The sequence below is a fragment of the Pongo abelii genome, chromosome 14 (assembly GCF_028885655.2).
Source record: "Pongo abelii isolate AG06213 chromosome 14, NHGRI_mPonAbe1-v2.0_pri, whole genome shotgun sequence".
Lineage (NCBI taxonomy): Eukaryota > Metazoa > Chordata > Mammalia > Primates > Hominidae > Pongo > Pongo abelii.
This window is the reverse complement of record NC_071999.2, coordinates 31,025,545-31,046,795: the sequence shown is the minus strand read 5'-3', so window position 1 is coordinate 31,046,795 and position 21,251 is coordinate 31,025,545. Positions and strand designations below refer to the sequence as shown.

Sequence of the window (21,251 nt, the reverse complement as noted above, 5' to 3'; positions counted from 1 at the left end):
ATAGTTGTTTACCCTGGATTTGAAACCAAACTCATGAAGGTAAAATTATCTGTGATGATAAATAGTACTGCTACTCGACTTTTCCTTCTGCTTTTATGAAGTGAGGGAGTTTAGTATATATCTCTTAAATTTAGAAGGCTAATTTCTGTTTATTACCCTGAAATTTTCAGAGAGGTTCGTATCTCATCTCTAGTTTTAGATATTTCTTCTGACTTTTAAAATGATTTCTTACCAGACATTTATTGCCTAAAACACAATTATCCTGTGTCTTCAGGGGCTAGGGGAAATTTTGTTTTCACTTAGGTTTTCCTTGTTTACATAAGTTGAGTACATTTTACATAGTCTGAAATGAATGATTTTTTGTCAACAATGTGTGTTGCTTTGCTTTCATTTATCAAAAAAGTTTTCATATGAATAATGCTTGTTTTACATTACATCTGCATTGATTGATTTTACTCTATATATGGCCACTAGTTATGGTTAAGACTTTTTTTTTTTTTTTTGCCAAAATGACATTAGAAGTTCTACCCAACTTCGGCCGGTTGCGGTGGCTCACGCCTTTAATCCCAGCATTTTGGGAGGCCGAGGTGGGTGGATCACCTGAGGTCAGGAGATCAGACCACCCTGGCTAACACGGTGAAACCCCGTCTCTACTAAAAATGCAAAAAAAAAAAAAAAAATTAGCAGGGCATGGTGGCGGGCACCTGTAGTCCCAGCTACTCGGGAGGCTGAGGCAGGAGAATGGTGTGGACCCGGGAAGCGGAGCTTGCCGTGAGTCGAGATTGCTCCACTGCACTCCAGCCTGGGCGACAGAGCGAGACTCTGTCTCAAAAAAAAAGTTCTACCCAACTTCTCACTCACTCACATGTACCATTTCTCTCTGTTGCTACCTTTCTTTTGATCACCCCTCAGGACATCTTTTTTTGTGTGTGTTGTTTTTTGTTGTTGTTTTTTGTTTTTTCAGCTGAAGAGAATCTCAACTAAATCTTGTTTTGGACTAGGAATTTCCTGAATGTTTATTATTAATGAAAAGTAAATTGACAGCAAATCTACCCATTTTTCCATTTTCTAAATCGCATTTGGCTTTCGCCGTTCCTTCCACAGTTAGCACATAATGCAAGATGCTGTGCTGAGACCTTGGGGTACAGTGAGAAACAGGATGTTTCCTGTCCCCGAGGTATTTATAATGTATGGAGGAAGACAGTCAAAGTAATAGAATACTGACAGTAAATGAAGAGGGGAAAGTATAGGATGCCACGTGTCCACATTGGAGCCCCTTCCAACCTAACGCTGAGGCTTCCATGAGGAGGTAACACACAAACTGAAACCTTAAGGATGAGAACAGATGGAAATTAAAAGGAGTACGGAGGGAAGAATGAAGGGGAGCCTCATAGGAGAGCTCTAGGCCAAGAATATTGCCCATGTCCAAAGGCCATTTGGCAAGTGCAGCTCAGTGTGACTGCTGTGCAGAGGGCAGAAGGAGGCATGGAGTGGTGAGAGACTCGTCAAGGAAAGCTGGGCCCCGTGTGACTGAGGAACTGGGTGCATGCTCTTGCGGAACTATGGCCAGCTCAGGACCACACCACTTTGTATTTGCTTTGTATTTGTTTTGTCATCCCAAAGAGTTAGAATCCTCAGAGCTTCAAGAAATATACTGTGTTTTAGGCCAGACGTGGTGGCTGATGCCTGTAATTCCAACGCTCTGGGAGGCCGAGGCCGGTGGATCACCTGAGGTCAGGAGTTCAAGACCAGCCTGGCCAACATGGCGAAACCCTGTCTCTACTCAAAATACAAAAAATTAGCCAGGCATGGTGGCGGGCACCTGTAGTCCCAGCTACTCAGGAGGCTGAGGCAGGAGAATTGCTTGAACCCCAGAGGCGGAGGCTGCATTGAACTGAGATTGCACCACTGCACTCCAGCCTGGGTGACAGAGCAAGACTCTGTCTCAAAAAAAAAAAAAAAAAATCATTATATGTATACATACACATACATGCTTCATTTCCCCAACGCTGCTTCAGGTCTCTTTGACTTCACACCTACTGTTATTTCCAGCTAGAATTAGAATACCCTCCTCATTCACTTCCCCTCATCTGCATGTAACAAACTTCTTCTTTCAACTTGGTTCATCTCCTTTTCTGAGGTCCCCTCTAGGCCCCCTATTTTGTGCTGTCATCCCTGTGCTCAGCGCTCAGTGCCACTCTGGAATTCGTCATACTGTATTTCCGGATCCAGCTGACTTTCCCAAGCTTCACGCTAAGCTCCCTGAGGGCAAAGTTGGTATCTTCTTTGATCTTGAATCTCAAAGCTTCCCATACTCCCTGTTACATGGCTGGTGTGGAACTAATATACATTTAAAAATATTTCATACTTGTGTCCACTTCTAATCATAATTTTCATAGAGAAAATTCCAAAATTTTAAAATGCAATAGTGCAAACAAAGATGAATAAAGGCATTGCCTGAAGCTGTGAGGTGGTGTCTCTGATGTTTTTCCAGAGGTTCCAGCAGCTCTCATGTCATTTTGTTTGACATATTGGTGTTCATCATCTTTTTTTTTTTTTTTTTTTTTTTTTTTGAGACAGAATCTCACTCTGTCACCCAGGCTGGAGTGCAGTGGCATGATCTTGGCTGGCTGCAACCTCCGCCTCCCGGGTTCAAGCAGTTCTCCTGCCTCAGCCTTCCCAGTAGCTGGGATTACAGGTGCTCGTTACCATCCCTGGCTAATTTTTGTATTTTTAGTAGAGACGGGGTTTCACCATGTTGGCCAGGCTGGTCTCTATCTCCTGGCCGCAGGTGATTCACCCATCTCGGCCTCCTAAAGTGCTGGGATTACAGGTGTGAGCCACCATGCCTGGTCTATCATTTTGTACCAGAACCTCATCCCTATGCCGGTCACTATGGAAATTGTGAAATATATTCAGGCCCAGTTTATAAACTGAGTGAGTATTAAAATCAGAAGATTAAAAAAATTATCTCTTAAGGCATAGCTTTTGTGTTCCTTTTAAGAGTCAATGTAACCGTCCTCATGATGGAACTATTCTAAGCCAAGCATTGCTGTCAGCATGGCTCAGCTCTGCTTGTCCTCTTTGTGTTCATCTTGAGGACACCATTTTTTAATGTATTTGTTTTAACCGATAAGAAAGATTTAAGAGAGAGTGGTTTAGTGGTAAGTGTAGAGAGATAGTTAATCCATTAAAATTGAAAACAGTCAATAAAGAAGGGGAGAAGAGTCCAGAAGACTTACAAATCTTGGCAAGAATGACAGACACATAATCATTCCCGAATTACTTCACATTCAAGAAAAGATTTCTTAGGGGACAACTGGGTATTGACTGTCATAAATACTTAATAAGTTGGGACTGAACTAATTTTCTAGTGTGAACATGGGGTTGCAAAATCTAGTTATATTAAAAAATTATTTTTGGGCCAGGTGCGGTGGTTCATGGCTGTAATCCCAGCACTTTGGGTGGCTGAGGCAGGTGGATTGCTTGAGCCCAGGAGTTGGAGACCAGCTTGGGCAACATGGTGAAACCTGGTCTCTAGTAAAAATACAAAAATTAGTCGGGTGTGGTGGCGCACTCCTGTAATCCCAGCTACTTGGGAGGCTGAGGCACAAGGATCACTTGAACCTGAGAGGCAGAGGTTTCAGTGAGCAAAGATGGCACCACCGCACTCCAACCAGGGCAACACAGTGAGACTCAGTCTCAAAAAAAATTTTTTTAAAAACTAAATTATTGGTAAATGTCACATATTAAAAATGTCCTCTCGATATATCATTGGATTGCCAACATTTGAAGAGGAATATTATTTTAACAGCCACAACATGAAGCAAGTGCTTTCAAATGCATTCTCTTTGCCAAGAGTGCTGTGAGATCTGTATTGTTGCTTCCATTTTATAGATGTAGTAGCTGAGGCACAGAGATATTAATTAACTTTCTTAAGGGCCACAGCTTGTCTGAGGCAGACCCAGGGCTTTGCAAGCCAAGTTTTCGAACTTCAGATCACCAACACATCAAAATTTATTTCTACGTGGCACTGCCTCTCCTGATTTGATTCTCCTAATATGTGAGAAACTAAAGATACATTCTATCTTTAATCCAAATATTCTACATTCTCCATTGTGAAGTCTTTCTAAATGTCAGTCACATAGAGAGCTCAGTGGCAGCGTGAAAGACTTTTTCATTTCTTGCAGGATGAAGATATGCATTATAAAATCAATAATGTCTATGTCATGGCCAGAACATTCAATCTCAATGAAGAACTCGGGCAGGTGAGGCCTCCTTTAGGGACTGGACAATGTGATAGGAGCTTTAAAGAAGCCTCTAGGGAGAACTTGTGCAAATTAAAATGCCAAAGTCAGCCACAGAGTATAGCTTTAATGGACATACATGGAGCCAGGGGGGAATTTAAATCATACTTTGTTCAAAATATTGACAATGCTGCATCATGAGTAATACTGCATCATGGGTAATTGACAATACTGTATCATGGGTAATAATATTGCCTCATGGGGTAGCTGATAATACAGTGTTAGGTTCAAGCAGAACAGATCTAATATAGGTTATTATGTACTTATGAAAGAGTGGAAGAGCTGGAGGGGAAGATAGCGAAGGTTGTTTTCAGCTCTCAGGTCACAACGGGCTTTCAGAGTCAGGAACCTGCTGGCAGGAGCCCCCTTGCCCTGCCTCCCTGGGGCAGATGACCCACAGCAAGCATCCCAAGACTGCTAGAAATTTCAGAGGCTGCTACAAAGTTTTACATCTGCCAAACTCAACAGTCTGCTCACCACTGCCAGAAGAACAATAATAAAGCTTCTACTTTTTTACTGAACATTCTCTGAAAGGCAGAACCTGACTTGGAATCAGGCTGATGACAGATCAGGAGAAATGCACACCACCCCGGCCAGTCCCTGCAGGACAACAGACAGAGATGGGAGCAAAGTCAGGTTACCAATGGACAGTCAGCACAATAGCTTTGTTTAATTTCCCTTTTAAATTACAATCACAACTTTACAGGTGTAAATTACATTTTTTAAAACTCCCACACTTGTACAGTACCTAGAAAAAGAAAGACATTTAATTATTTTTTTCTAGCCACTTTTTGTTCTTAATACGTTTCATTGGATTGCAATTTTCTATTTTTCAATGAATTGGGGACAATATATAAATTGTGGTAAAAGGCAGAGTTTTGAGTTAAATTTCCTGGGTATGAATCCTGGCTTTACCATTCATCAGCAGTGTCATCTTGGGCCTCTCATGTAACTTCCCTGGTCTTGATCTCTAATCTCTGAAATGGGCATGACAATAGAATCTATGTCATGAGGTTGCTATGAGGATTGAATAAAATACTGTATATGCAAGGCATTCAACACAGTGTCTAGTGCATAGTACCAACTTAATTAATGCTAGTCATTATAACCAGTAATTGGTAGATATACTTTCTAATTTCTGGTTACCTTGTATAGCATCATTTGAATAATGAATTTTCAGTAAGTATTTATTTAAAAAGGATTTTGACTCCTGGAAATGTCTGTTCAGAGAATTACAACAGCAGCCTTTTGAACTTGGAGAACTAAAGATGAAGGAGGGTGGAATAATCAAATCTCCAGTACGCTTTTTTTTTTTTTTGAAACAGGGTCTTACCCTGTCACCCAGGCTGGAGTGCAGCGGCACAATTTCAGCTCACTGCAACCTCAGCCTCCCAAGTTCAAATGATTCTCCTCTCTCAGCTTTCCAAGTAGCTGGAATTACAGGTGTGCACCACCACTCCCGGCTAATTTTTGTATTTTTAGTAGAGACAGGGTTTTGCCATGTTGGCAAGGCTGGTCTCGAACTCCTGACCTCAAATGATCCGCCCACCTTGGTCTCCCAAAGTGCTGGGATTACAGGCATGAGCTGATGTGCCTGGCCCAAATCTCCAGTACTTTTTCTGCTCATAAAAATCTGATTATTTGCTAATCCTTTAGAATGTATTGTTTCTATTGACAGCTGGAAAAGGATCACTTCATTCATGCTGCCTAGTCAAGTGACCCTAGCCTCTTTAGGTAAGTGATTAAATATAATATTAATAAAAGTTACCTTTGAGATTCAAGCTTTGAAAATAAATTATATTGTTTATGTAGGTAAAACACAAAGATCAGAAATCAATGACATTTGAAACAGCAAGACGAAAGGAAGTTTAACATCAAGCATATATGAATAACTACAACCCTACAGAAAAAACCCAGTTCAAAAATCGGCAAAGGATTTGAGCAGACATTTTTTCAAAGAAGATATACAAATGTCCAAGGAGCACATGAAAAGCTTCTCAGCATCACTAATCATTAGGAAAATGCAAATCAGAATCACAATGAGCCATTACCTCATACCCATTAGGATGGCTATCTTTTTAAAGCAAAAAAAAAAAAAAAAATGGCATAGCTGCTATGGAAAATAATATGGTGGTTCCTCAACAAATTAAATATAGAATTACCATATGATCCAGTAATTCCACATTTAGGTATATACACAAAAAAGCTAAAAGCAGAACCTCAAAGAGATCTTGTATATCAATGTTCATAAAATCATTATTTACAGTAGCAAAAAGGTAGAAAAATCTCTAATGACTACCAGTGGATGAATGGATAAACAAAGTATGGTCTACCTACACAATGAAACATACCCAGTTTTAAAAAGGAGTGAAATTCTGATGGATGTTACAACAGAGATGAACCTTGAGGCCTTATGCTAGGTGAAATACGCCAGACACAAAAGAACAATTATTGTATGATTCCACCTATCTGAAATACCTGGAATTCTAATATTCGTAGAGACAGACAGTAGAATAGTGGTTTCCAGGATGGGGAAAAGAGGAGAACAGGAAGTGATTGTTCAATAGATATGGAGTTTCGGTTGGGATGATGAAAAGGTTCTGGAGATGATGGTGGTGATGACTGCACAACAATGTGAATGTACTTAATGACAAGTAAAAATGGTTAAAATGGTAAATATTATCTTATGTATATTTTACCAATAATAAAAATACTTTAACACTGTTTGTCTCTTGCAGTTATACGCTACTTTTGTCTAGTATTTTGATTTTAAAATCTTTTAACCCTGCCAATAAGACTACTATTGTCATCATTATTTTATGCAGCAGTGCTTATTTAGATTTATCCACATACTTATCAATGTCCTTGCTCACCTTTAATTCTCATAACTCAGAACTTTCATCTGAGTTTGCACATATGTCACCTAAATGAACTCCTGACCTCAATGATGACCTAAATGATGTGTTTAAAGTTTCCTTTAGGGAGGGGTTGGTGGACAAATCTCTCAAATTTCACATGTCTGAAAATGTCCTTACTTCTCCCTACTTGAAATATTGTTACTTTTTCCCAGAATCTTGAAACTATTCCATCATCTCATACCTTTGATGGTTTTGAGAAGCTACTCATCAGTCTAGCATTGATAGCTGGGCATGTGGTTGGTCTTTGCTTTCTGCTTTGAAATTTTTCTCTTTAGACCACTAGGGTTTCACTACTGCATAATTTTTTATTTATCCTATCCTGATTCACTGGGCTCCCAGAATATGAGGATCAATGACTTTCAGTAACTTTGGAAAACTCCGATCTATGTTTAAATATTGACTCATCTCCAGCCTCCATTTTCTTTCCCTTTGGATTTCCAACTAGATGTATGTTGACCCTTTTATCTCTGCCTTCTGGCCTCTTACCCTCCAGTCATATTTCCTATCTCATTATCTCTCTGCACTGAATAATTTCTTCCCATTTATCTTTCTGTTTTTTTTTTTTTTGGAGACAGAGTCTCACTCTGTTGGCCAGGGTCAAGTGCGGTGTGGCATGATCTCGGCTCACTGCAACCTCCGCCTTCTGGATTCAAGCAATTCTCCCGCCTCAGACTCCTAAAAAGCTGGGATTACAGGTGTGTGCTACCATGCCCAGCTAATGTTTGTATTTTTAGTACAGACAGGGTTTCACCATGTTGGCCAGCCTGGTCTCGAACTCCTGACCTCAAGTAATCCGCCCTCCTCAGCCATCCAAAGTGCTGGGATTACAGGCGTGAGCCACTGCGCCTGGCCTCTTTCTGCTTTCTAATTGTCTCTTCATTTGACTCTGTGGTTTAATCTTTCAGCGAAGTTTTAAGTTATACATATATATAGTTTTGCTCTGTCACCCAGGCTGGAGTGCAGTCATGCGATCTCAGCTCACAGCAACCTCTGCCTCCTGAGTTCAAGTGATTCTCCTGGCTCAGCCTCCTGAGTAGCTAGGTGCGCACCACCAAACCCGGCTAATTTTTGTATTCTTTAGTAGAGATGGGGTTTCCCCATGTTGGCCGGGCTGGTCTCGAACTCCTGACCTCAAGTGATCCACCCACCCTAGGCCCCCCAAAGTGCTGGGATTACAGGAGTGAGCCACCATGCCAAGCAAGTTTTATGTTTTTCAACCATTATAATTTTAACTTTCTAGAAGTTTTCTTTATTTTAAAAATATACGGTTTATTTTTATTTTCTTTTTCCTCATTCATGTTTTTAAACTGTTTTTAAAAACCACACAAAACCTATTTATTTCATATTCTCAGTCTATCCAAATTATTTGTGGATCTGATTCTTTTTCTCTTGTATCTGCTGGTTTTCACTTAGGGTGCCTTGTTTTAACTATGACCCCATGATCCTTGGAACTTTTTTTTGGTAGGAATTCTTGGAGGTCTGGGTTGAAGTTGCATCTCTGCAGAAAGATTTGCATTTACTTCTGCCAATCACTTGAGACTACATTAATTTAAATCCTCTACTTGAGATGGTTTGAATCCACGGGTCATGTGAATTTGGCCACAAGCTCCTGGAGAGGCCAGCTTGCATTGACATTCTCTAGAAAAATATATTTTTCTTCCATCCAGTCTCAGGGTTCAATCAGGCAAATGTGTGTGCCATCCCATTCTGCTGAGCAGTTTACTTCTCTTTAATGCTTGTTTTTAGGTGGTATCCGTCTTGTTCAGATTTATGGAGGGGTGTTCCATGACACTCTACCTGGGGCAGGCAGCCATGTACTTCTAGCCCCTGTGCAACCTTCAAGGGGCTGCACATCCTGTGCAACCTTCAAGATAAAAACCTTAGGATTCCAGGGCACTTTTTCTTAGAGCACTCTTAGAGCTCACCTTGATACTCACCTACTTTTCATGGTTTGAATTTGAATTTCCACCTACCTTCTACAGGTCTGAGTTTGACCTCGGAGGATTGCTTACTTCTGGAACAACTTTGGGATGTATTTTAAAATATGAGCTTTTTTTCTTTATCCTGCATTATGCTTGTTTTTGTCATAAGGGTGGTTCACATTGTTAGTTCATCATATTCCACAATATAGAAGACTCATTTGCCTTTTTCAATAGTAGATATTTTTTCACTTTCCCAGTATCAACTGTTTTTTTTTCTTTTTTTTAAAGACAGGGTCTCATTCTGTCAGGCAAGCTCACTGCAGCCTCAACCTCCCCAGGCTCAAGCGATCCTCCCACTTCAGCCTCCCAAGCAGCTGGGACTACAGGCATACACCACCACACCTGTTTAATTTTTTTTTTATTTCTAGTAGAGATGAGGTCTCGCTATGTTGCCCAGCCGGGTCTTGAACTCCTGAATTCTAGCAATCCTTCTGCCTTGGCGTGTATAAAGTCCCAGCTACTCAGGAGGCTGAGGCGTGAGGATCACGTGAGCCCGGGGGTCAAGGCTGCAGTGAGCTATGATTGTACCACTGCACTCCAACCTGGGTGACAGGGTGAGACTCTGTCAAAAAAAAAAGAAAAAGAGAAGAGTATGGCCTCCTAAAAAAAAGCGTAAATAATCAGGTGTTTGAGACCAGCTTGGCCAACATGGTGAAACTCTATCTCTATTAAAAATACAAAAGTTAGCTGGGTGTTGTGGCAGGCACTTGTAATCCCAGCTACTTGGGAGACTGAGGCAGGAGAATTGCTTAAACCAGGGAGGCGGGGCTTGCAGTGAGCCGAGATCAAGCCACTGAACTCCAGCCTGAAAGACAGAGGGAAAAAGAAAGAAAAAGGAGAAAGAACTTCATTTTGTTGTCTTGCCCTCTAAATTTGTTTTAAATTCATGTGGTTTATTGTCTTCATTTTTATTTTGTGTAGGTACAGTATCATTTTTCTAATAAAATGGGAACCCTCACTTGCAATATTATGACTTATAAGAAGTATACCATTGCAGGTGTAATTTACAGGAAAGTGTTTTTATTGCCATACTCTGTTAGAAATTCTCTTTTTGGGGCGGGGGGTGGAGTCTTGCTCTGTCACCCAGGCTGGAGTGCAGTGGCACAATCTCGGCTCACTGCAACATCTGCCTCCTGAGTTCAAGTGATTCTCCTGCCTCAGCCTCCTGAGTAGCTGGGACTACAGGCGCGTATCACCATGCCTGGCTAATTTTTTGTATTTTTAGTAGAGACAGGGTTTCACCGTGTTAGCCATGATGGTCTCGATCTCCGGACCTCATGATCTGCCTGCCTTGGCCTCCCAAAGTGTTGGGATTACAGGCGTGAGCCACCGTGCCTGGCCAGAAACTCTCATTTTTTTTCTTAAAATTGATTAGTTTTTACTTACTCTAAGACTTAACTAAATTTCTAAAGCTATAGCTGTATCTGAATGAGACTGAAATGTAAAGCTTAAAATGCAAACTTATAGTTATTTTAAAAATATGATTTACATCTGCTTTGATACACGTTAGAATTCCCAAGGAGTTTTATATGTAGAGTCTTGAAACGATTACATTTCCTCCCTCATTTCCCCTTAGAAGTTATTCAGGCAGAAGTCCTGTTCTTTTCTACTTTTCCCTCGCTCCCTTTTCCTGCAACCAACTTTTATCTGTACCAGAGTATTGACATATAATACCAGAGCTCTCTCTTGTTCAGATCTCAAATGGCAGTTTCCAGAAGCTCCTCTGGACAGACCTTCCCTGTGCGGTAGTCAGAAGCCTAGAATCTAACCATGAATTTATTGCTTTTGTAGTCACTCTGCCTCAAATTCCCTGTAACTGTACAGTTCTCAACACAGGTTTAGGCATCTTCGGATGCCATTTTGCAGCTTTGAGGGCTGGGAGGATGTATCATTGGACAGAACTGTAGGTATTATTATAGTTCTGTAGACTCTTTGTGATCCTCCTAAGAACAGAAGATGGGCTGTGTGTGTATTTCAGATCCTTTTGAATATTGACTGGCACCACCGGGAACTTTTTGTTAATCTTTTCTATTTTTCCTCATAGTCAGACACCTTTTTCCATCCCAGCATCCTGTGAATTTAATGACCCCAAGTTATTGGAGAACTTTGAGAATGGCCATGTAAGCCTGTTTTTTCATTCTAAGTTGACACAGTGGTGCTATATAACTTTAAAATATCTATAAGGCTTCCTAAAAGGTATCATATTCTGAACCCAGGAAGAGGGAGAGGGTTTTGAAATTTTTTGATGTTCATATAATAAGCAAGGGATTTTGTACTGATATTATGAGCTAAGCACTGAACTTATGAGTGTGAGTGAATGTAAACATTATACAATAACTTTTACTATGTAGCAGTCTCTGTTAAGATGTTTATATGCTTTTAAACTATTTGGTTCTATTGCATGCTACTAATATCTTCACTTATCTATTTTAAGACATTGATCTGCTTGATCTGAAATCTTGATCTTCTCAAAAACTGAAGTGACCTTTTAAAGCAAACATTTATATGTGTCCGTCCTTTGCTTAGAAACCTCCTGAGGACTGGCACCACACTTAACATAAAATCTGAACTCATCACCATGGGCTACTCTCTAACCTCATTCTGTCATTGTTCCCCTTGCTCAGGATGCTAAAGTCACACTTGTCTGGAAGCTGCACAAACACAACAAGCTGTTTCCTGACTCGGGCCTTTGGACGTACTATTCCCTTTGTCAGCTATGTGCTGCTGTCACCGTCAGCTATACAGCTAACTAAACTTTTTGTTTCGATATTAATTTTAGATGTCATCTCCTCCAGCATTATTCCCTGACTATCTGTCTAAAATATGTCCTCTAGCCCCTGAGTTCCTTGACTAGGGTGATGGCAAACTTTGGGCTTCACCGTGGAGGACTACCTGCAGTGCTGTCGAGCTACCCTGCACAAGTCCCGACCTCTACATGTTGTGCTGGGAAATGAAGCCTGTGATTTGGACTCCATGGTGTCTGCTCTTGTCCTGCTTTTTACATGGCAAAGACAACTGAGGCAGAAAGAAGTCTTTGTGCCAGTTTTAAGTATAGAACATTCTGAGCTACCTCTGCAAGATGGCATCATCTTCCTTCTTCAGAAGGTTCATATTCCAGAGACTATCTTGGATTTTTGGGATGAGACTGACCTCCACACATTGCACCAGGCTGGCTAACTCACCCTTATCCTTGTCGACCATCATATCTTACCTAAGAACGTCATCGTGGACTGTGTCAGCATGGACCTTAAAATTGAAAAGGCAACCCTTAAAGACAGCAAATATGTGGAGAAGCTAGAGGTCCTCTTCTCAGATCTACCCAAGAGAAATGATATCTTTGATTCCCTACAAAAGGCAAAGTTCAGTGTATCAGGACTGACCACTGAGCAGATGCTGAGAAAGGACTGGAAGACCATTTATAGACAAGGCATCAAGGTGGCCATTCATGCAATCTATATGGATTTGGAGGCCTTACTGCCGAGGTCTGACCTCCTTGCAGATCCCCATGCTTTCTGCCAGGCTCGCAGCTGTGATGTCCTGATTGCCATGACTATCTTTTTCAACACTCACAACGAGCCAGTGTGGTGGTTGGCTATTTTGTCTCCACGTGGTGCTCTGAAAAGCAGTCTGTGGAGTCCTGGAATGGTCCCACTCTCCATCCCTGAAGCTGACTCCTGACCTAAGTACCTCTCTAACCTCCAAGCCCATCTTCAAGGCAACACCCAGGTCTCTTGAAAGAAACTTCTGCATCTGCTCCAGGAAGCCCTGTCAGCATATTTTGACTCCATGAAGATCCCTTTAGGACAGCCTGAGACAGTGGGTGTGTCCAGGGAGCAGGTGGACAAGGAATTGGACAGTGCAAGTAACTCCCTGATTCCTAGACTGAGTCAAGATGAGGAGGACCCTCTGCTGCCCCCCATGTCCATGAAAGGCCTGGTGGATGAGTGGTCTCTGGAACAGGGCTGCCTAAACTCTCCGCTGAGGCCGTCCTTGAGAAGTGCAGTGAGATCTCGCTGTCACAGTCTACCACTGCCTCCCTGTCCAAGAAATGACTGTTGGGAGGGGAAGGGGTAGTAGATGAGACTGCCTGATCCACCTCAAATGCATGTTTTGAGATGTTTGGAGATTCAGCAATTCTGTCTTCATTGCTCCAGGATCTGGTATACTGTTCTTATAAAACTGAGAGGAGAAAAAAAAGCAGCTGGTTTAAGAATGGCTTTCCGGCCGGGCATGGTGGCTCATGCCTGTAATCCCAGCACTTAGGGAGGCCAAGGCTGGTGGATCACGAGGTCAGGAGATCAAGACCATCCTGGCTAACACGGTGAAACCCCGTCTCTACTAAAAATACAACAAAATTAGCTAGGTGTGGTGGCGGGTGCCTGTAGTCCCAGCTACTCGGGATGCTGAGGCAGGAGAATGGCGTGAACCCAGGAGGCAGAGCTTGCAGTGAGCCAAGAACGCGCCACTGCACTCCAGCCTGGGCGACAGAGCGAGACTCCGTCTCAAAAAAAAAAAATGCCTTTCCACTTTTTTCCCTTAATCTCTACCAATCAGACACATTTTATTATTTAAATCTGCACTCACTTCTTTCAGTTTGTTTGCCAGGGGCACAATGTGATACACCCACAATCCCAGCAGAGTGGACAAAAAGAATGTAGACCCCAAAAGTGCCCTCAGCACAGATTGTGAACAGAACCAATATCCGTCACGGAACCAAACATGCATTGGTCGTCTCCATGTATTCATTCATTCACTTATTCATTCAAGTATTGCAGATTTCCAGCTCTGCGACTCTTCCTGCAGCCCCCATTTAGGTGATGGTGTTTGACTGAGGGGTGGCTGAATTTCTATTCTGACCTTGTTGTCACTGTTTCAGGTCTTGTTTGGGAGCAGATTAGGGGCCATTATCTTCTGTCCTGATTAGGTGGCCTGGGTCTCTGTTTCTTTAGATCCCTGTGTCCAGAGCCACAGGAACCTTGAAGAAACCTTGATGACTACTGATTCTCGAGAATCAAGGAAGCACCCAGAAAGGCCTTAAGACCTCACGGGCACTCTTCCAAAAAGACAGCAGAAGTGGAATGAGATGCCTGGGTCCACCCCTGCCTTAGCAAGTCTACCCATTTCTTGTCCATTTTTTTTTCTCCTTGCTCATATTAAAAGGCAGCGTGGAATTCTAATACTGCCATAAACTGTGTCTTTTGGCAAGACCTTCTACTCTAGGTCTTATTTTTCCCATCTGTAAAACAGGGTTTGGACTAGATGTTCCCTGGTATTCTGTGATCTGCCTCTTGCTGCCATTCTTTCTCTCCTCTGCTTCTCTGTATTTTTCTTCTGTTTTCCCTGGGGGTGCTCAGGTTCACTTGATTGTCTGTATTTATGTGCGATTGTACCAAGAACTCAGCCTCATGTAGCATGGAAGGGGTATGGTTCATGGCATGGTGACCCAGCAGAGATCTCCCTCCCGCTGACTTGCTCTGTGTGTGGAGAGTCTCCGCCTTTTTTTCAGAGCAACCCTTTTTCCCTTTTCCTACCTCACAGCTCTGTTCCATGTAAGCTGCCAACAATTTCACTGAACGGTGGGGTATGTGATGGCTTTGGCATGACATATTTCAGTACGAAGGGGGACAGTCTGACTTCACTCTGAGAGTGTGATGTCTATAGCTATGTGGAAGGTAAAAATAGTGGTGTGATGACTGAACCAAAGGACCTTATATTTTGTAACTTGGATATTTTACTTTGCATTTTGTTAAAGTATTAAATACTTTTTTCCTGTAAAAAAAAAAAATAAGGCTGGGCACAGTGGCTCATGCCAGTAATCCCAGCACTTTGAGAGGCCAAGACAGGCAGATTACTTGAGGTCAGGAGTTCAAGACCACCCTGGCCAACATGGTAAAACCTAGTCTCTACTAAAAATGCAAAAATTAGCTGGACATGGTGGTGGGCACTTGCAATCTTAGCTACTTGGGAGGCTAAGGCAGGAGAATTGATTGAACATGGGAGGTGGAGGTTGTAGTGAGCCGAGATCACACTACTGCACTCCAGGCTGGGCAACAGAGCTAGACTCCGTCTCAAAAATACAATACAATGCAATGCAATGCAATACAATACAATACAATACAATACAATACAATGCAATGCAATACAATACAATACAATACAATACAATACAATACAATACAATACAATACAATACAATACAATACAATACGCCCTTCTTTTCTCTATCACAGTCCCTATTTGTTTTCTCCAGTTTGGGGAGATTCTCTCTCTCCAGTGAGAATAAAGCTCCAAGAAGGCAGAGTCAGCTTGTTCCCTGAGGTCTCTCCAGCCTCCTATACCATCCTGGCCTCGGTAGCCACCCCACAAATACATTTTGAATGAATGATATGGTTTTTCACTGGTGCCTGACTTTGTGTGTACCTGAGGTCAAAACACAGTTGGTACAAATTTTAGACCATTTATACCTCTTGTGTTATTGATGTTGAAAGACACTCACTAATTTTGTGCCTTTCTTTTTTTATAGCCCACGAAAGACTATATAACAGAATTTCTTATCCTGTTATCTGTGTGCCACTCTGTTATTCCCAAGAGAGATGGAAATAATATAATTCACCAGGCTTCCTCCCCCAGGTAGATGTTAAGTGCGCATAGCTCTTTGTGCCTGGCTGGTGATGAGGCTTCAGAAGAGGTAGGTGCTATCACCGATCACCTTAATTGCTTCTGCCTTTCTCCTTCCCTGGAGTTCTTATAGCACTCATGGTTCACCCCCAAAGACTGCCATAAAGAGGCTGTGAGGGTGCTCAGAATTTGGGGCTCAGCAGTGTGTTTGGTTATCATCAGTAACAAAACAGAGGTAAAGTTAAGGCCTTGCAACATTTTATGGAGTTACTATGAATGGCTTTGAGAAGAAACAAGAGCATTATGAACAGTGAGGAAGTATTTCACCCTCAGCCTGGTAAATTCATCTCAGCCCCACTGAAAGAGGCCCTCTTTAACCGAATTTCCTCTTTTGTGAACACAAGCTGGTCCCTAGATGGACAGATAAATGCATTTGGATCAAAAAAACCAAGTTTAAAAAATGGACACAGTATTAGTGCTGGAGACTGGAAATCTGTTTTAAATTCAATTCAGTGTGATTATATTTGCTCAATTTTTACTAATACAAACTTTTTACTGACAATGAAGCAGCTTTAGTGTAAGGAGCAAAAAAACTTGGCTGTGTTTTCACTACCAGAACACCATACTCTGTCACCATAGATGCTGTGAGCAGCGTCTGAATGCTTTTCAATGCGTTACATTTACCTGCCTTTCCAGAGAATTGCAAGGGTACAGTGGTTCAGAACAGGAGCCCTGGAGTCACAGTGTCTGGGGTTTCAACCTGGCTCCACACCTGCCCAGCCATCATTCTTGGGAACATTCCTTAACTTCTCTATATTTGCCCCAGTTTTATCATCAAGCACGTCATAGGGTCCTTGTGAGGATAAGACAAGTTAATCTATGTAAAAGTAATTGAAATTAGTGCCTGACACATAGAAGGTGCACAATTAAAGTAAGCTATTCCAAAGAGTTAGAATCCTCAGAGCTTCAAGAAATATACTGTGTTTTAGGCCGGGCGCGGTGACTCATGCCTGTAATCACAACACTTTGGGAGGCAGAGGCGGGCAAATCAACTTAGGTCGGGAGTTCGAGACCAGCCTGGCCAACGCGGTGAAACCCTATCTCTGGTAAAAATACAAAAATTAGCTGGGTGTGGTGGCGGGTGCCTGTAGTCCCAGCTACTCGGGAGGCTGAGGCAGGAGAATCACTTAAATCTGGGAGGTGGAGGTGACTCACGCCTGTAATCACAACACTTTGGGAGGCAGAGGCGGGCAAATCAACTTAGGTCGGGAGTTCGAGACCAGCCTGGCCAACGTGGTGAAACCCTATCTCTGGTAAAAATACAAAAATTAGCTGGATGTGGTGGCGGGTGCCTGTAGTCCCAGCTACTCGGGAGGCTGAGGCAGGAGAATCACTTAAATCTGGGAGGTGGAGGTTGCAGTGAGCTGAGATTGCACCACTGCACTCCAGCCTGGGCAACAAGAAAAAAAAAAAAAAGAAAGAAAGAAATATATACTCTATTTTTCCAGTGAAGAATTAATACGATTCAAACTATTTTAGGTGAGTTCAGTTATTATGCTGACTATTTCCTTGTTCTGTCTTGATAACTTTTCACCACAAGCCTTTGATACTATGAGGAAAAAAGTTGAAGCAATGCAAACATGGTGGCCAACACATGGATTCTTTTCCTAGTAATAATGCAATGGTTAAGGATGTTACTAGACATTGAGTCTTTGGTAGAAGTGACTGATTAATTCATCTTTATATCCATAGTATCTGGCGTATGGATGACTCTCAAATTATTTAAAATCATACAGTGCCCAGTGCCATATTAGAGTTGCTGGGAGCTTGCAGATTCAGATATAAATTGATCTTGCCTACAGGAAATTAAGAGGTTGGAATCGGAAAAAATTAGAAAAGAATGCATTGTTGCTGTAAAATTTATATATAGCACGCCACCTCTTTCCATAGTTACCTCTTCATACTAAGCAGTAAGGATTTCATTTGATCTGTGCAATGTAACACAAAGATTGGTTTGTTCTCCCATTGCTGTGTGCTGATTGTCTCACTTACTGCATGTACCCCTGACACCTGAGAATATCTTTAAAATGTTTCTAATAGTGCTGATTTTAGGTTGGAAAGGGAGGTACTTCTGTCCTAAATCGGCACTGTCCAAATTAGCGCTGTCAGAATCATTTGTGCTCTCAATATTGTTGCAAACACTGCTCTTACCAGGGGAGGGAGCCATCATCCCATCAGACTTGCAAGAAAATTTATATTTTGAAAACATGTGTATTTGGAGGACCATGCTGCAAGATGAATACTTTTTTCCTTAGGTAAGAATATGTTGTCTTATCTTCCTGTAGATGGGAGAAAAATACACTTTCGAAAATCTTTTTTTTTTTTTCTTTTGAGACGGAGTCTCACTCTGTCGCCCATGTTGGAGTGTAGTGGTGTGGTTTTGGCTCACTGCAACCTCCGCCTCTTGGGATCAAGCGATTTTCCTGGCTCAGCCTCCCAAGTAGCTGGGATTACAGGCATGAGCCATCATGCCTGACTAATTTTTGTATTTTTAGTAGAGACAGGGTTTCTCCATGTTGGCCAGGCTTGTCTTGAACCCCTGACCTTGGGTGATCCACCCACCTCAGCCTCCCAAAGTGCTAGGATTACAGGTGTGAGCCACTGTGCCTGGCCCACTTTTGAAAATCGTAATGTCCTGGACTTCTCTAGGTAGGCTACATTTTTATAAAGTTCATGTATTCCTCAGGGCTGTTTCTGTGACGGTACAGATTGAGATTTGGGAACATAAATGAAAAGTGCAATGCAGAATCATGAAATTCTAGTTAGCCTCTACCTTGACATCTCAGCTTAGTTCTCACTTCTTCAGGCCTCCTGGGCCAAACTCCCTTTGATAAGTTCAGATGGGTCTCTCCTTTACAGTACTTGTCAAAGTCAGGGTGGTGATTCTGAATCTGTTATTACTTAATGACTGTCCCACAAACTAGACTGTAAGCTCCCGAGGGCATCCGTCACCTCCCACAAGGGCTGGTTTCCAGTAAGTGCTCAATAAATATTTGACAAAAGGATGGATGTTGGAAACTATTTTCACAGATAACCCAAAAACCATCTCTTTAAAACAGTGAATCAATTCATTTTATTCTTTGTAAAGGAAAGAGTGTCCACCTACATCCTCCTCTCTTCTCATACTTTAGTAGGCCTGTGCCTCTAGCAGCTGTGGCCTGACTCTCCCCAGAGCACGCTGGGAGGCTATTGATGGTGGTGTTATTTTTATCGGCCTTTCCTCAAGACTCATGCAGTCCTATCTCTGGAACCATCGGAACATTTCTAATGTTGAATCTGAAACTTTTGGAAAGGAAATGACAAACTAGATCATTCTTCCCAAAGCTAGATGGTTTTTTAAAAAATCATCTTTTCAAAGCCTTATTTCTTAATGACTTAAAAAAAAAAAAAAGCTTTTAAGGCCTGGGAAAAGTTGTTACCAACATCCCCCATATCTAGGAAATCTTTTTCTAAAACCTTCGTTACAAGAAAATACACTTTAATGTTCATGTAGCTTTCCCCTTCCTTGGTTTTTGACTGCTACTACTAAATCAATCATTCTCCGTTATTAAAATGTGTGCTCATAACTAGGTGCCACTGAAAGAGCTACATTGCCTTGAGTAGTGTTCTAACAGCTTTGCAAGCACTTAAAGCAACTGCTGACCCTTTATCCCCCATTGGGAAGCACTCTCTAGCTTTGGTGTTCTTCAGTATGAAGACTGTACACACTTGGACCATCCTTGGAGGACAGGAGCTTTGGCTTGGACTCTCCTGAATGAGATGGGAGTAGATGAAGACTGTGCTTTAAGTAGGCACAGCTGAGGGGGCTCCCAGGGAGGCTGAAGATGCCTAGATATTTCTCCCATCTCTTTTGGCCAGTCTTGCTGGCACACTGCTTATGGACAGCCTGGCAGAGCTGCCATCTTGGTGACAGAATATGCTACGTTGTGGCTATTAATTGGGGCCAGTGGGCTAGATAAGGAAGGAGGAAGAAGGAGAGGACACATAAGCACAGATCCACTTGGAGAGGAAGGGTGCCAAGGGTAGAAAGAGAATGGGAGATTGAGTGAGGGACAAGCATTGTCTGTGGTCACCGTTGTGTTTCTGTTACTGACTAGCCTATGACTTTCCTAGTTGCTGAACCTCTCTGTGCATTGGTTTCTTGATGGGAACAATGCTCACACCTTTAATTCCAGCACTTTGGGAGGCCGAGGTGGGAGGATCACTTGATCCCAGGAGTTCTAGACCAGCCTGGGAAACATAGCACTCTACAAAAAAATTAAAAATTAGCCAGGCACAGTGATGCATGCCTGTAGTCACAGCTACTCAGGAGGCTTAGGCAGGATGATCACTTGAGCCCAGGAGGTCGGGGCTGCAGTGAGCTATGGTATCACTACACTCCAGCCTGGGCAACAGAGTGAGACCCTATCTCTAAAAAAAGAAAAATAAAAAAGTAATACTAGAATAACAATGGTATTGACCTCAAGGATTATTGTGGAGATAAACAACAATACCTGACACATTGTAAACACGTACGTAGTACTCACTGTATTTATTATTACCATTATTTTAATTGGAGCACTGTTTTCTGATGCTTAAGTGTTTGAATTTTCCTCTTCCTACTAATGAAAGGAGCTGTTTTTTCTCTTCTTCAGGAATTATTTCTGTGAATCTCTTACTTCTTGAATGTTAAGCTTGAACATTCTTTTCTTAAGCAACCTTATTCCTGAGGAGAAATAAAATTCTTTTTGTTGAAAGAGCGTGAGGCCAGGAAAGAGCTCGTGGCTGAGAGCCAAATCAGTGCACTTACATGTGCAAAGCAGTCCTCTAAGGCAGACAGACCTTAGAGTTGGTTCATCCATTTGGTTTTCAATCACATTGAAAAATTTGTAGCTAGAGCACCATTTAAATGACCCTGTCAACATCACCGGGAAAATAAGTGGCAGAATCGGGATTTAGATCCAAGTCTATCTGATTCCTAATTCCCTGATGCTTTCAACTAATCTGTGCTTCTAGAGGTGAAAGATAAGCCAGAGAATGCCAAAAATATATCTTCATCCTTGTGGGGTAAAATGTAGTTTATGCCACTATAAATAGTTACGAGCACCTTCCACATGTCAGCCACTTTTCTAGAACTACAGTGGCCATGACCACTGCCTGTGTGCGGGGCTTATAGTCTAGTGGAGGGAGGCAGATACTAAACAGACAAGTAAACAGATAATTTCATGTCTTCTGGGAGCGGTGGCTCACACCTGTAATCCCAGTACTTTGGGAGGCTGAGGCGTGTGGATCACTTGAGGTCAGGAGTTCAAGATCAGCCTGACCAACATGATGAAACCCCATCGCTACAAAAAATACAAAAAATTAGCCAGGCATTGTGGTGTGTG

The 21,251-nt window shown here is 42.0% G+C and overlaps 1 protein-coding gene and 1 pseudogene across 9 annotated transcripts in view; both read left to right on the top strand.

The window, feature by feature from the left end:
- Window positions 1–21,251, top strand: part of RNF6 (ring finger protein 6) — a 140,234-nt gene that overhangs the window by 98,428 nt on the left and 20,555 nt on the right. For 5 of the 9 annotated variants that reach the window (XR_008512510.2, XR_008512511.2, XR_010136643.1 and 2 more), the window contains exons 7-9: window positions 4,191–4,268; window positions 5,986–6,041; window positions 15,731–15,895. The exons of 3 other annotated variants lie outside the window; for them this stretch is intronic. The gene's annotated coding sequence lies outside the window, so the exon portion shown is untranslated. The remainder of the gene's footprint in view (window positions 1–4,190; window positions 4,269–5,985; window positions 6,042–15,730; window positions 15,896–21,251) is intronic. One more of the 9 variants, XR_010136648.1, reaches the window with a different exon arrangement.
- LOC100444520 (exopolyphosphatase PRUNE1-like) lies at window positions 12,448–13,259 on the top strand (annotated as a pseudogene).